This window comes from Dermacentor andersoni, chromosome 2 (genome assembly GCF_023375885.2).
Source record: "Dermacentor andersoni chromosome 2, qqDerAnde1_hic_scaffold, whole genome shotgun sequence".
In the NCBI taxonomy this organism is placed as follows: domain Eukaryota; kingdom Metazoa; phylum Arthropoda; class Arachnida; order Ixodida; family Ixodidae; genus Dermacentor; species Dermacentor andersoni.
In genome coordinates, this window is record NC_092815.1 from 7552292 (window position 1) to 7567132 (window position 14841).

Below are 14841 nucleotides of genomic sequence, written 5' to 3' on the forward strand. Positions count from 1 at the left end.
TCGTCCGCGCTTAGTAAGGACCCACACCGAGTCGACCTGAATTTAACCGACGAGACAAAGATAGCAGAATTGAACTGCACATGCCCTGCAGGGTAAAGTATTGCCGCAAGTTGTTCGGATGTAGTTGGTCGCGGCGCGTATCGCGATTTGTTTACATTACATCATACTAAGCTGACTCGCGGATTTGCGATGTGTTTACGTTATGCGATAAATTTAGAGAACTTATGTTACTTTATCAATTTTTGTTTTTAGCCAGACCTACGAAATCGCGAGTTAGTTTCAGAGTGTTACTACCATTATAAAATGCTTTCGAGTCGCTTTATAACCAGTTGCAACCGTTACACGAAGCTCAAATAAAGCATGTAACGTATAATTTATGTTGTATCACAATCATTTGATCCCTTTAATTACTTTCGCATGCAGGCACTTGAATTTGCAGTGGTGTTTGAATGCAGTGCATCGGGCTTCAATTTTTTCCGCCCCCCTATAAAAGAGAAAAAAAATATATCAATATGAGCAGTAGCGATAAATTCGCTCGCGCATGTTCGTTCATCCCTTAATGGACCATCCGCTGGTGGCTCGCGAAACGACACTGTTTAATCTGTACGAAATCATGCGTACACACTTGCCGTATTTCGGTGCTCGTATTTACACTTCGGAACACTGAGAACAGTTCCCGTGGCTGAGGAAAGACAACGGAAAACGTGACAACTAGTCACGCTTTGTGACGGTCGTTTAAACGGACTCGCAGCTGAGCGCGAACTTTGCATTCACTGCGCAGGCGGCGCATGAAGGATATAAAATAAATTGCATGCGTGGAGACACGGTTAATTTACTTGCGGAAGTATATAAAAGCACAGGCAACTCATTACTGGCATCCCAGGCCACGCCGACACGAACCTTCGCGGACTGCAACGATCTTCACACGCACAGCAACTACACAGCAACTACGCACGCAGCAAACATTAATGCCCAGATTGCCGATTAGGATTCCCAAACGTGATATCAGATTTGACTGGTCACCATCCTTTTTCGTCAGCGAACGCTTGAACGCACCATCGTCGAAATGCTTACTGCACACCATCGCATACTTGGACGGCGCCTTGCCGTTCCGAAGCCTGACGAGCCATTCTCGGCGACGTGCCGCGTCAACGGGATAGTAGTGAAAGCTTATCCCTGGCTCTGTGCAATATGTGCTGCATTGCGGAACCGAACAAAATCTCACGATGGTAAATGAAGCGTTTTCTGCGGGCACGAAGCACAGAATCGCGAAATGAAAACAGTAGCTCCCTACGCTTCCACACACCGCACGGGCGACGCATCCACACTAACGGGGCGACGGTGCTGCCACCTATAGGTCGATCTCGCGGCCAATACAGCTGCTACAACGCTTACACAAGTGAGAGAGCTCAGTGGGACACAACACCACGAATAGGCAACGGTTGCTACTTCTAACGGAAAAACAATCAAGGTATCTAACCTGGAACATTAATAAGGGTGAGTGCGCCATTCCTGCAGCGGTGTTGTGCCCCATGTGAAGTGCTTGCTGAGGAATCCTTTTGTAGACAGTGGCCGAGATTGATAGCGGAAGCGGTAGACATAGATCCAGGTTGCCAGCAAACGTGGGAAGTCCAGCCAGTTGGATGGCGAGCTGGAACCGCTGAAAACGGGGAAGCATTGTTTGGGTGGGGCAGGTCTTGACTGAAAGCGGCATCACGGATGGGGCGGAGAGACGGGAGGCCTAAATTTGCTATCTCTTGTCTGACAACGGCCTGTATAAGCAAGACAGAACATGCATTCTCCAGGCAATGCCGAAGAGGAACGGCGGAGACATGGCTTCGAGCTCGCGACGAATTAACCGCGTCAAATTTTCTTGTTCAGACAGAGCAGGTCCACGTGGCTGTTCCTCACACGAAGACGTCGAGCCGAAGCTGTATTGAACTGCTGCATAATATGGCGGCTCTTTATCGGTTCGAAATTGCGGCACTCTTTTATGATCACGGCCACCGAGTCATAGTTTTTGTAGAAAAGCAGGTTAAATGTGGTATCTGCTATGCCCTTCAGGATGTGGCCAATGTTGTCGGTCTCGTTTATGTCTCTGTCAACTTTACAAAAGAGCGCGAGCACATTTTGAATACATGCTACGTGAGATTCTGTTGACATTTGAGCACGGGTCGATAGGTCCTTCTTCGCTGCCAGCTGACGGCCAAAGGGCTTTCCAAAGAGGTCTGCTTGCAGACATCCCAACTCGTTATATCGTGTTCGTAGGTTTCGTACTATGCTATCGCTTTGTCTTAGAAGTAGGATATCACATTCGCTATCATTAGCGTTGGGTCCCACCGATTATTTTCGCTTACACGCTCATACCAGGAAATCCAGTTTTCAACATCCGTAATGTCGATGCCATTGAAGGTCCCTGGTTCTCGCGGCTGGGACAAGACGACGGAGGTCAGAATATACGGCACCCGAGGTGGGCGGTCGGTCATTGTGGGGCTTTGGCTGTCGATCATCTTGTCAGAGCTCACGCGGCGACCGCTGCGGAGCTCCGTGTTGGTACCCCGCCCGGCCACTAAAATCTTGCTAGGTGGAGACAAGCAAGAATGTTGGTTATGTAAGGCGAATGCTGAAGGCACCAGCTGACGCTAGAACATGGCTGCCGAAGCGCCCCAGCAACAGCAACACTTCTTCGTCATCGTCTCTTGTCTGCACGTCCTCCTGTTCTGCATCGCGACAATATATATATATATATATATATTGTAATGAAGAAAGGAAGAGAATGACATCCCGATCATCAAGGGCGGAGGGCACGAGATCGGCACTTGAACACCAACATCTTGTTCTCCCGACGTACTGTTCCGAGCTACCGCCTGTTTGTTGCACTCGTCCAATAAACCTCCCTACATTTGGTGGAGGTGCTCGGTACGCACATCGCCGGCACCCTGGAACTCCGATCCCGCACGTTGCACTCGACCATGCAAGCTGACGCTGCCCAACCGCCGCCTTCTCTCCCGGCCGCCGTTTGCCCCGGCCCGGTTCGCCAGCAAGACCCCCCGGTATTTTCGGGTACGGAAGACCAGGACGTTGAGGACTGGCTGTCGGCCTACGAAAAGGTTAGTGGACCCAACAAGTGGGATGACGCTGCTAAGTTGAGTACCACGAACGTTTACCTGGCTGGCGTGGCGAAGCTGTGGTATACGAACCACGAATCGGAATTTGAGAACTGGTGCGCTTTTAAGGAGACAATATCTGCTGTTTTCGGTCACACTGCCGTGCGGAAGTTACGTGCCCAGCAACGGCTGCGCACACGGGCACAGGAACCAAATGAAATTTTTACCGCCTATATTGAGGACATAATTGATCTCTGCAGGCGCGCCGATGCCTCAATGAGCGAAAGTGGCAAAATACAGCATATTATGAAGGGGGTCGACGACGATATTTTTCAAATGCTTCTTGCGAAGTCTCCTGGCACTGTGTCTGAAGTGGTAACTCTGTGCCACAGCTATGACGAATTGAGAAGGCAGCGGGCTCTCACCCGACGTCCATCTCACACGTACAATCAACCACTCGCTGCACTGGACATCGTGCCTGACCAGTCATACTGTTACGAATGATGTTTATTTACAGGGTGAAACGGTGAAACGAGGTCCGAGAGGGAAGGTATAGGCTAGGCCCAGCCGGCGCAGAGTACCGCGAGATCACGCGCGCACTCTACTTCTTCTTTCTCTGCCTCAGCCGCGCAGTGCTGCGACATTTTCCCCGGGGGCAGACGAAGCTCGCTGAGCGAGTTAAAGGGACCTGTGATGGCACTGCTTGAGTCTGGCCACGTGAACAACTTGCGTCGCCCGTTAACGCCGATTACTTGCCGTCACTTTGGCGACGACATAGTTCACATCACTCAAGCGGCTCAGTATAACGAATGGTCCGGTGTAAGTGGCGAGAAACTTGCGGTACAATCCCTTTTTGCGAACAGGTGTCCACAACCAAACATAATCACCGGGAGTAAAGCTGACGGGGATATGCCGCGCATCATAGCGAATCTTGCTGTTGCCTTGTGAGGACAACGTCCTAAGATGCGCCAGTCGACGTGCTTCCTCAGCACGACACAGAGTTTGGGCGATGGAAGGATCTTCTTGGCACGATAAAGGTAGAATAGTGTCCAGAAAGCTCTGGGGTGCGTGGGCGTACAGCAAAAAGAACGGCGCATATCCAGTAACTTCGTGCTTAGCACTATTGTACGCGTACGTTACAAAAGGTAAGACGGCGTCCCAATTATTGTGGTCAGCAGCGACATACATTGATACCATGTTGGTAAGGGTTCGATTCGTCCGCTCCGTGAGGCCATTGGTTTGCGGGTGGTAAGGAGTGGAATGACGATATGCAGAACCACAAAGCCGTAAAAGTTCTTCAACGACGTCGGCGGTGAATTGCCGTCCACGGTCACTGATGACAATACGGGGAGCGCCATGACGGAGTATGACGTGATGCAACAAAAATGAAGAGACATCTGCTGCAGTGGCAGATGGAAGTGCCGCCGTTTCTGTGTAGCGAGTAAGATAATCTACGCATACTATAATCCAGCGGTAGCCAGCTGACGTCTTTGGGAGCGGGCCAAGCAAGTCGATGCCGACTTTTTCAAAGGGTAACGTCGGTGGCTTAACTGGTTGTAAATAGCCTGCTGGGGCCGTCGTCGTTTGCTTGTGGCGCTGGCAAACAGTACAGCTGGCGACATACTGTTTCGTTGTTTTCCAGAGCTTGGGCCAGAAAAATCTCTGTCTAAGTCGGTGTAGTGTGCGTGTAAAGCCAAGGTGCCCGGACGTGATATCGTCATGCATGGAACGAAGGACAGCAGGGCGCAGGTTTTCGGGCACAACTAGAAGCAATGGGGGACCATCAGCCGAGTAATTTTTTTGTACAGGAAACCATTACGAAAAGTAAACAGTGTTGTTCCTGCTGGCTCACGTGCAGCTGCCCGTAGGGATTTCAAAGTAGGGTCGCAACGTTGCTCGCTCTCGAAGGTACGCAGGTCTGGAAAGTCGGAAGAGATGGAAACTAGGTAGTCGTCGAAGTCATCATCCTCAGCTTTAGTGTGCGGCGAAGGGAGACGGGATAGGCAATCAGCATCCGTGTGACAGCGTCCGCTCTTGTAGTTAATGGAAAAGCTGTACTCTTGAAGGCGCAAAGCCCAGCGGGCCAACCGGCCAGACGGGTCACGCAGCCCAACCAGCCAACAGAGTGAATGATGGTCAGTCACTATCGTGAATGCGCGGCCATGTAGATACGGACGGAACTTCTGAATGGCGAAGATGACTGCTAAGCACTCGAGTTCAGTATCGGTGTAGTTTGTCTCCGCTTTTGTAAGTGTCCGACTAGCGTAGGCAATGACATGCTCACGGCCATCGCAGAGTTGAACAAGCACAGCGCCAACACCCGCACCGCTGGCGTCAGTGTGCAGCTCAGTTGACGCCTCCGGATCAAAATGCCGCTGTACCGGTCCAGAAGTCAACAAAAATTTCAGCTGTTGAAACGCCGACTCGCAGTCAGCAGTCCACAAGTATGGGGTGTCTTTGTGAAGGAGAGACGTGAGGGGAGAGGCAAGCTGTGCGAAATTCTTGATAAAGCGTCGGAAATATGAGCAAAGGCCCAAAAAGCTTCGCAGATCTTTCACCGTTTGTGGCTGTTGGAAGTCGCGAACCGCTGCTATCTTTTCAGGGTCTGGTCGTATGCCGTCTTTGTCGACCAGAAAGCCTTGTACGAGGGCTTGACGCTCACCGAAATGACATTTCTTCGAGTTTAAAATAAGGCCGGCTTGCTGGATACAATCAAGAACGATCGACAGGCGCTGATTGTGCTCGTGAAATGTCCGGCCGTAGATAATGACGTCGTCTAAATAGCACATGCAAATTTCCCATTTGAGTCCGCGGAGCACGGTATCCATAAATCGCTCGAATGTCGCTGAAGCGTTGCATAAGCCAAAGGGCATAACGTTGAACTCAAAGAGACCGTCAGGTGTCACGAAGGCTGTCTTCTCCTTGTCTGAGGGGTGCATGGGAATTTGCCAATATCCTGACCGCAAATCAACAGAAGAGAAATACGACGCGGAGTGGAGGCAGTCGACGGCGTCATCTATTCGTGGTAGGGGGTACACGTCTTTCTTTGTGACGGTGTTTAGGCGGCGATAGTCCACACAAAATCTCCATGAGTTGTCTTTTTTCTTGACTAGGATTACAGGAGCAGCCCAAGGGCTACATGATTCCTGTATCACTCCTTTCTGTAACATTTCTTCGACCTGCTCGGCGATGACTTTTCTCTCTGAAGGTGAAACGCGGTAGGGCTTCTGACGAATTGGCGTTGCTTGCCCTGTATGGATGCGGTGTTGCATACGAGACGCCGGTGGTGTATGGAACGCTCGTTGGCCTTGAGCAAAATCAAACACTGTGGCGTAGCGAGCGAGCACAGCTTCCAGCAGACACTGCTCACTAGAAGACAGCGACTTGTCAGCAGTCAGCAGAATTATGATGGTTGGAATCGGGGTTGGATTTTTTTTCGGCAGTTGAGATTTCGACCGTTCTTACGTTGACAATGGCTTGTTCATCAAAACTTGCCAGTTTAAGTCCTAGCGGCAATGTTATGGATTGGGTTGAAACGTTCACTGTCCACAAACGAGTACTACCATCAGTGGTGACAACGAGGGAGCGAGGGACTATCGCATTTTGCTTGAGCGCATTGTTATAATCGGGCTCGGCTAAACCACAACAAGAACCTGTACGAGGGCGAGAGGTATTGACAGGTACAAACATAGCAGTCTTAGGGGGCAAACACACATCTTGTGACACGGAGAGAACGTCGGCAGCATCACTGGTGCTATCTGTCATTGAAGTTCGCGCGTCGCGGCGAAGAGAAATCGCGCCACTTCCACAATCCAAAGTTGCCCCCCACTCACGCAAGAAATCAATTCCTAAAATAATGTCATGCGTTGTACGTGCAAGCACAGTAAATTCACTTCTAAATGTCTGCTCCCCTATCGTAACTGAAACAGAACAGACCCCAAGTGGGCGTAACATTTCCCCGCCAACTCCACGAAAGGTAGCGTTCCGATCCCAAGAAAACATAACTTTTGGTCCAACACGATTTTTGAAGGACAGGCTCATTGAAGGACCTCATTGAATAACTTCATTTTTGAAGGACGGGCACGCGGGGTGTGTAGGAATTAAACCGTGGAGCACGCTGCGGGCGGCGGTGGCAATACCTAGCAATGTGTCCAGCCACACCGCAGCTGTAGCAAATGCGGGAGTCGCGGCTTGTAGCGGGTGACACCGGTGACATGGGTGTCATGGGTAGAAACGTACTCTCAGGCTGGTTGTAGGAGGGAAGAGCCCGCGGAACAAATTGTTGTGGTGCATCTTGTCGGCGTTTCAGACTTGTCGGTTGCGGTGGCAAGTTGCTGCTCTCCGTACAATCAGCATAGGTCCTGCGAGGTTATCGGAAACTCTGAGGTGCCCTGGTGGACGGTGGCACACGAGAACGATGATCAAATGCACACTGATGGCACGTATGAGCATCGTCAACAACTTTAAGGCGTTCAAGCTCTTCTTTAACCACTTGCCGAATCACCGAGGAGATGTCGTCGTGGGTTGGGACGGACACACTTGCAATAGTAGTAACATTGTCCAATCGTCCAAACTTTGGCCCAATCCTTCTCATTTTCAGCGCTTCAAACGCCCGGCAGTGTTTCTTCAGATCAGACGGAGTACTAAGATCTTCCTTCGTTATAAGAAAATTATAAACATCTTCAGCGATTCCTTTAAGCCGATGGCCTACTTTGTCGTCGTCTGTCATGGTAGCGCTGACGATTCCGCATAATTTCAGAACAGCCTCTATGTACGTTGTACACGTTTCGCCAGGTAATTGAGCTCGTCGGGAAAGCGTCTGCTCAGCCTTCTTTTTCTTAGAGATTGGGTCCCCGAAGCACTTGGTGAATTCTTCTACAAAATTATCCCAGCTCGTTAGAACGCTCTCGTGGTTTTCAAACCAGAGGAGCGCGGTTCCAGCGAGAAAAAAAAACACGTTATCGAGCTGCTTCGTAGTGCTCCAGTGGTTGGGGCGACTCACTCTGTTGTAGTGTTTGAGCCAGTCGTCGACGTCTTCGTTGGCCTTCCCCAAAAAGGTGGGTTGCTCTCGCAGCGGTGTCCAGTAGCCAGCCTGACCTGCTTGATTGCTGTCTGGTCCGCCGCAGGTGGGGTCGTCATTGCCTTCTCCGGAATCGGCCATGTCCGCTGCTTGTGGTCGTAAACCGGCCAAGCGTCTACTCCGTCGGACAGTTGGTAGAGCTGGGTCGTTCAGGATCGTCCAAGATTTACCCCGCACGTCCACCAAAGATGTTACGAATGATGTTTATTTACAGGGTGAAACGGTGAAACGAGGTCAGAGAGGGAAGCTACAGGCCAGGCCGAGCCGGCGCAGAGTACCGCGAGATCACGCGCGCACACTCTACTTCTTCTTTCTCTGCCTCAGCCGCGCAGTGCTGCGACAATACCTTCTCGCACAAATGAAAGAATTTGTGCGTGAGGAGGTGGCCCGTCAGTTGTCTCGCCTGCCGTTTGCTCAGCGTCAGGAGCTCCCACAGCAGCAGCAACTGCAGCGACCAATCCCGTTGGCTCTCGTGCTTCGACACATCATCCAAGAACAGATTTCAGAGGCCACGCCGGTGTCCATTCAGCAGCAACCTGTCGCCGCCCCTCTTAGTTACGCTGAGGTAGTAAAGCGGCAGCAGCTTCAACAGCACTCACCGTCCCATGGTGTGTCGTATGCTGCAGCCCCGATTCAGCCGTCCGTGACATGGGCTGCTCCCATCACTGCAAATCCCTGGCGAATGCGTGATAACCGGCCGATCTGTTTTTCATGTGGTAGCCCTGGTCATATCGCCCAATTCTGCCGCCGTCGCGCGCCAGGATACTCAGACGCCCGTTCACCGAACTACATGGATCGTCCCCGCTCTCGTTATGAAAGTCCGGGTACCCAAACAAGCACGTCTTCACGTGACTATCCGCAACCCAGGTCTTGTCGCTAACCTTCACCTCGTCGCCGCTCCTTGTCGTCCATGCGTCGTCCACCAGCCCCTGAAAATGATGGAAACTAGCCCCCGCAGGTCGTGAGGCAAGAACTGCGCTGTCGAAATGCTCAAGTCCTCGAACTGCCGTCGAATATAGTCGAAGTTTTCGTAGAAGGAACCCGTGCATATGCTCTTGTCGATACCGGTGCTGCCGTTTCTGTTATAGACGCCACACTTTGCCGCAAGCTTCGGAAGGTGACCACGCCTCTTGAGATGATTCCCTTACGTACAGCGAATGGAGACCCTGTTCGGCCTATAGATGCCTGTACTGCTCGACTTATTATCGCTAAAGAGCACTACATTGTTGAGTTTATCGTCCTTTCATCCTGCTCGCATGACATTATACTTGGCTAGGACTTTCTATCGTATATACACGCCGTTATTGATTGTGCCAGATCTGAACTTGAGCTCTTCCCGTTGTGTGACCAGTCCTACAACCCGGCTCATCAAGCCGCACATAATCTAGCCGTAACAGAAGACACAGAAATTCCGCCGACAGCAGCTCTTTTGCTCCCCGTGTTCTGCAACAGCATATGTGATGAAGCTGCATTCTTTGAACCCTCACGCCTCGTTCTAAGTCGGAAGCCACTTCTTCTGCCTTATTCGACCCTCTCTATTTCGAATGGAACAAGCGCTCCCTGCCTCACAAATCCTCTTCCGTATCCCACCAGACTGCTTAAAGGTGAATCCCTTGGATGCGTGCAACTCATTGATATCGGCCAAATTTTTTCCGTGCAGCAAGACTCAGCTCGACGCGACTTCGATGTCGTCAGTGCTCTTAATCCTTCTGATGTACCAGCTGCCGACCTATTCGATTCGTCTATCGCAGACGGACTGTCACCATTTGAACGTTCTGCTCTTCTCTAGCTGCTCTACCAGTTCCGCGACTCTTTCGATGCTGCCCAACCTGCCTTTGGCCGAACTTCTACCATTGTTCACTACATCGACACTGGCTCCAACTCGCCAGTGCGACAACGCCCTTACCGTGTCTCCACAGCAGAACGTCAAGTTATTACCGACCACGTTGACGATATGCTTAAACGCGACGTTATTCGCCCTTCACAAAGTCCGTAGGCATCCCCTGTGGTTCTCGTTAAAAAAAAAAGGATGGATCGATTCGCTCCTGCGTAGATTACCGGCGCCTAAACAAGGTCATTAGAAAAGACGTGTACCCTTTACCCAGAATTGACGATGCCCTTGATTGCCTACAAGGTGCCGAGTTTTTTCCGTCGTTAGAATAGCGTTCTGGGTATTGGCAGGTGCCTTTAGCACAGGCCGACCGTTGAAAGACAGCCTTCGTCACGCCTGACGGTCTATATGAATTCGTCATGCCCTTCGGCCTCTGCAGTGCGCCTGCCACCTTCGAGCGCATGATGGACTCGGTTCTGCGGGGTTTGAAGTGGCACATGTGTCTCTGCTACCTCGACGACATTGTCGTCTTTGTGCCCTCGACATTGTCGTCTTTGCGCCAGATTTCGCAACCCATCTCGAACGCCTCAACCATGTCCTGACGTGTCTGAAGACCGCTCAGCTGCAACTAAATCTCAAGAAGCGCCGCTTTGCTACGCGAAAACTTACAATTCTCGGTCACGTCGCATCAAAGGACGGTGTGCTTCCGGATCCGGCTAAATTACGTGCCGTGACCGACTTCCCCAAACCGACGACTCCAAAGCAGTTACGAAGCTTCATAGGGTTATGCTCCTACTTTCGCCGGTATGTGCGCAACGTCGCCTCTATAATTGCGCCTTTGACCCAACTTTTAAGCAGCGCCTCCAATCTGTCATCATGGTCTTCTGAGTGTGACCAAGCCTTCTCCACCCTTCGCCGTCTCCTGACGTCACCACCTATACTGCGCCGCTACGATCCTACGGCCGCAACTGAGGTTTACAGAGACGCCAGCGGTTCGGCCTCGGTGCTGTTCTCACACAACGAAAGCCTAAGTGGTCCAGACCTATGAACACTTACGGAAAAGGTACTACTGGCGCGGAATGTTTCGCTTTGTCCGCAAGTTCATTCGCGGCTGCCACGAGTGTCAGTGACGAAAAAAACCACCGCATCCTGCTGCAGGTTCATTACAGCCCCTCCCATGCTCAGACCGTCCATTCGACCGCGTTGGAATCGACTTTTATGGACCTTTACCTTTGACCACGGCGGGAAACCGATGGGCTATCATTGCTGTCGACCACCTTACACGATACGCCGAAACCGCTGTTCTTCCCACGGCGACAGCACAGGACGTCGCCTCTTTAATCCTGAAGCGTCTTGTGCTTCGACACGGGCCTCCTCGCGAACGCCTCAGCGATCCTGGCCCCGTATTTCTCTCCGATTTAATTCAAGCACTCCTACACCAGTGCAACATTGTTCATCGGACGTGTACTGCCTACCACTCTCAGACGAACGGTCTCACTGAGCGGTTTAATCGGACACTGGGCAACATGCTTGCGACACATGTTGCATCTGATCAGTCAATCTGGGACCTGGTTCTTCCATTTGCGACATACGCGTATAACACCGCTACGCAAGCCACAACCGGGTTTCCCCCCTTCTTCCTTCGGTATGGTCGCCAGCCGACGCACACTATCGATACGTTGCTGCCATACGCACCAGATGCCTCAGAGTGCACGCCCGTGTCGGAAGCTGCCCGTTACGCTGAAGATTGCCGACAACTAGCCAAGCGCTTTACTACAGCCGACCAACAACGTCAGAAAAAACGCCCGCGATGATCACCACTCTCCTGCCGCAACATTCGCTCCTGGAGCACTTGTGTGGCTGCTTGTACCACCTTGCCCACCTGGCTTGTCGTCCAAACTACTCCCAAATTATCAGGGTTCCTACCGCGTCGTCGAGCGTACTTCCCCCGTAAACTAAGTCATTGAACCTCTTACGCTACACGGCGACCGTTGTTGACGTGGACGTGATGTTGTTCACGTAGACCGCCTCAAGCCGTACTTCGACCCTCTTGTCTCCACCTGTTAGATCGCCAGGATGGCTCCACCTTTCTCGACGGGGGCAATTGTAATGAAGAAAGGAAGTGAATGACATCTTCCAGAATGACAAGGGCACGAGATCGACGCTCGAACACCACCATCTTGTTCGCCCGACGTACTGTTCCGAGCTACCGCCTGTTTGTTGGACTCGTCCAATAAACCTCCTTACAATATATATATATATATATATATATATATATATATATATATATATATATATATATATATATATATATATATATATATGGGCATGTTCAGATAACAACGGTAATCGAGGTCCCATGACCATTTTTTGTTTTCAATGAAATTTTTATATTTGATGGGCAAATGTGTCCACACAAAGGAATGAACCTTAGTTCTGCAAGAAACTTCGCAGTTTTTTCGGAAAAAAATCTCATGTCACAAGAGGTGGAGAACGTCGTTTTTGCCACTTCGCAAAGTTGCAAGTTTGGAGCCTCACTGCACGCACAATAAATTTTTTCCGCACATAAGTATTTTTTAGTTACTTTTTCGCAACATGTACTATACGAACAAATTAAAAAAAAATTTTCGCTTTGTCAATCTTCTAAATAAAATATCGCAAACTTCGCTTCCAGAGCTATTCGGTGCAAAAAAGGCACTTTTCAGGGCGGCCTCAGGGCAAGATGCCTAAATATCTCCACACTTAACCTTTCTCTCAGTATTTTCCAGCTACTTTTACACACTTTAGGCAAGTTTTGTAGTTTTACACTTGACAGATATCTTTCAATATGGCCTCAAATTTCGCCAAAGGTCAAAAACGTCAAAAAAGTGACAACTTTGACTTCGATTAAAAAAAAAAACATCATCGTCGAATTTCATTAAAATTTGCCTGAATAATCCTCAATAATCGTTATTTCTAAGGTACCAAAAAGGTGTTGCATTATATTGTTTTAAAGTATAAAAATGAATACAAAACTGAGTTCATGTTTTTGTTAACTAGAATTGCTTTTTACTGCCTCTTAGAAATAGTAACTCTCAGAAATTTGTTTTAGCACTCACTGAACTTGGTTACATTTTATTTACCACAATATCGGAATGATCCTCAATGTTTGTAGAGCTTCTACTCGCTTGTTAGCGGCGTTTTTGATGCGTCAAAATGGGAATAAATTCGCGATTTCACCTGATGTCTCAAGAACTGGTTGGCGGCGGTCAAAGGTTTTTTTGTATTGCCTAATTTATCATCCTAAGTTACATTGGTATGTAATCGATTCTTTAAAAATATTAGATCATTTATCGGTGCTTAGAAAAGTTTTTATATATAAACATGAATATTAATGTGTTTCTGAAGCCGACGTGTCCGGACCTGCACCTGTTTACCTCTGTGTTCAATGGTTCTACAAAGCACTGTCAGGAGACGAAACGTCGTCTTCTGAGGGCGACAATTTATCTGCAAGGTTTTTAATCAGCAAATGGTATGCCGCTTTATCTGCAGATTGCAATTCAGAAAATCGTAACAAGAAATAAAGGGCAGCAGTTGACTTCGGTATGCGCACAGTATATTGTCCAGCCCGAAGCAAAAACCAGATCACAGTCTCTTCCAGTACGAAGCAGCGGTGGAGGCCACGTAGGATGCACTGCCTTCATTTGCTTGAACGTACTTCCACATGTGGAGCGTGTGAACTCCAGGCACTTTCCTTGCCGTTTTCCATTCTTCCTTCTTCATTTCGCGAAAGTCTGCAAGCTCCCTCTATGGGAGCTCCAGAATGGTGATGTTCTTTAGCGTTCCTTGAATTGCGTCCACGAAGCCGCTGGCTGTTTGTATGGCCTCACTTGCAGGCTTCCGCAAGTTGTGGTGTGATGCTCGATGTTTCACAAGCCCACCAACGCCGTCGCAAGCATTTTTGCCGTGTCCAGTGGCTGAAAACATCCATTTCGTCTCTTGAAATTCACTGCGTTCTAGCTCATGAAACTGATATTTATTCTTGAAGTGAGCGGGAGCCCCGTCGCTCACATGTGTTACCTTAGTGTAGATTGGCGCGTTGTCTTCGAGATGTGCTTTGATTTTCGACAGAGCCAAACATACATGAGCTGAATCATGAGACATATCGCCGGAAATAACGGCGTAGTTCCGAGTCGATTTTCTTGACGTGACAACGCAGGTAAACACGATGACCTGCTTCTTCTGCCAATGGTACGCTTGTACTGCGTCTGGAAGCACAACTGTCCAGTTTTCGGCGAAATCAAAATGCAATACAATTGCACCTCTCTCGCAGCTCTGTTTTTCTTCATGTATTGCTTTTGCTTGCACAGATCTGATATAGTTGTGGGGAATCCATTTCATGGTCATTCTTTGAAATTCTCTCATAAATTATGAATCGGTCAGAGTTTTTCAACTAGCTCACCGTATTCCCATGAAGCAATCAACACCTCGTCCTCGCTGCTCATATAAAAATTTTCCAAAGTGAAAATATCATCTTGTGGACAGTGCTCACAATTCCTGAGGAAACATGACGCAGTAGGTTCCTGGCATACGCAGAGACTCTGCATATCATCGGGAGAAAGCGACCTTCCGGAGGCGTTCTCAGTTTCAGTTGTGCCCACGAGGCACAACTGAAAGTTTGCACAGCACACGCAAACACACACTTGCCACTGTGGCGAGCATTTCACCCACTTAGGACGCAAGGATATGAATTTTGCGAGGCAAACCTGGGAGGCAGGGTGAGCTTGCTTGTAGAGGCGGAATGCTTCTCGCAAGGACCGCGTCATGAACCGTTTAGGTACCCA

General features: G+C 49.7%; 1 pseudogene; it reads right to left on the reverse strand.

Annotated features, from left to right (window-relative positions):
- Positions 1–13542: 13542 nt before the first annotated feature.
- Positions 13543–14624, reverse strand: LOC126543048 (uncharacterized; annotated as a pseudogene).
- Between the last annotated feature and the right edge of the window lie 217 nt (positions 14625–14841).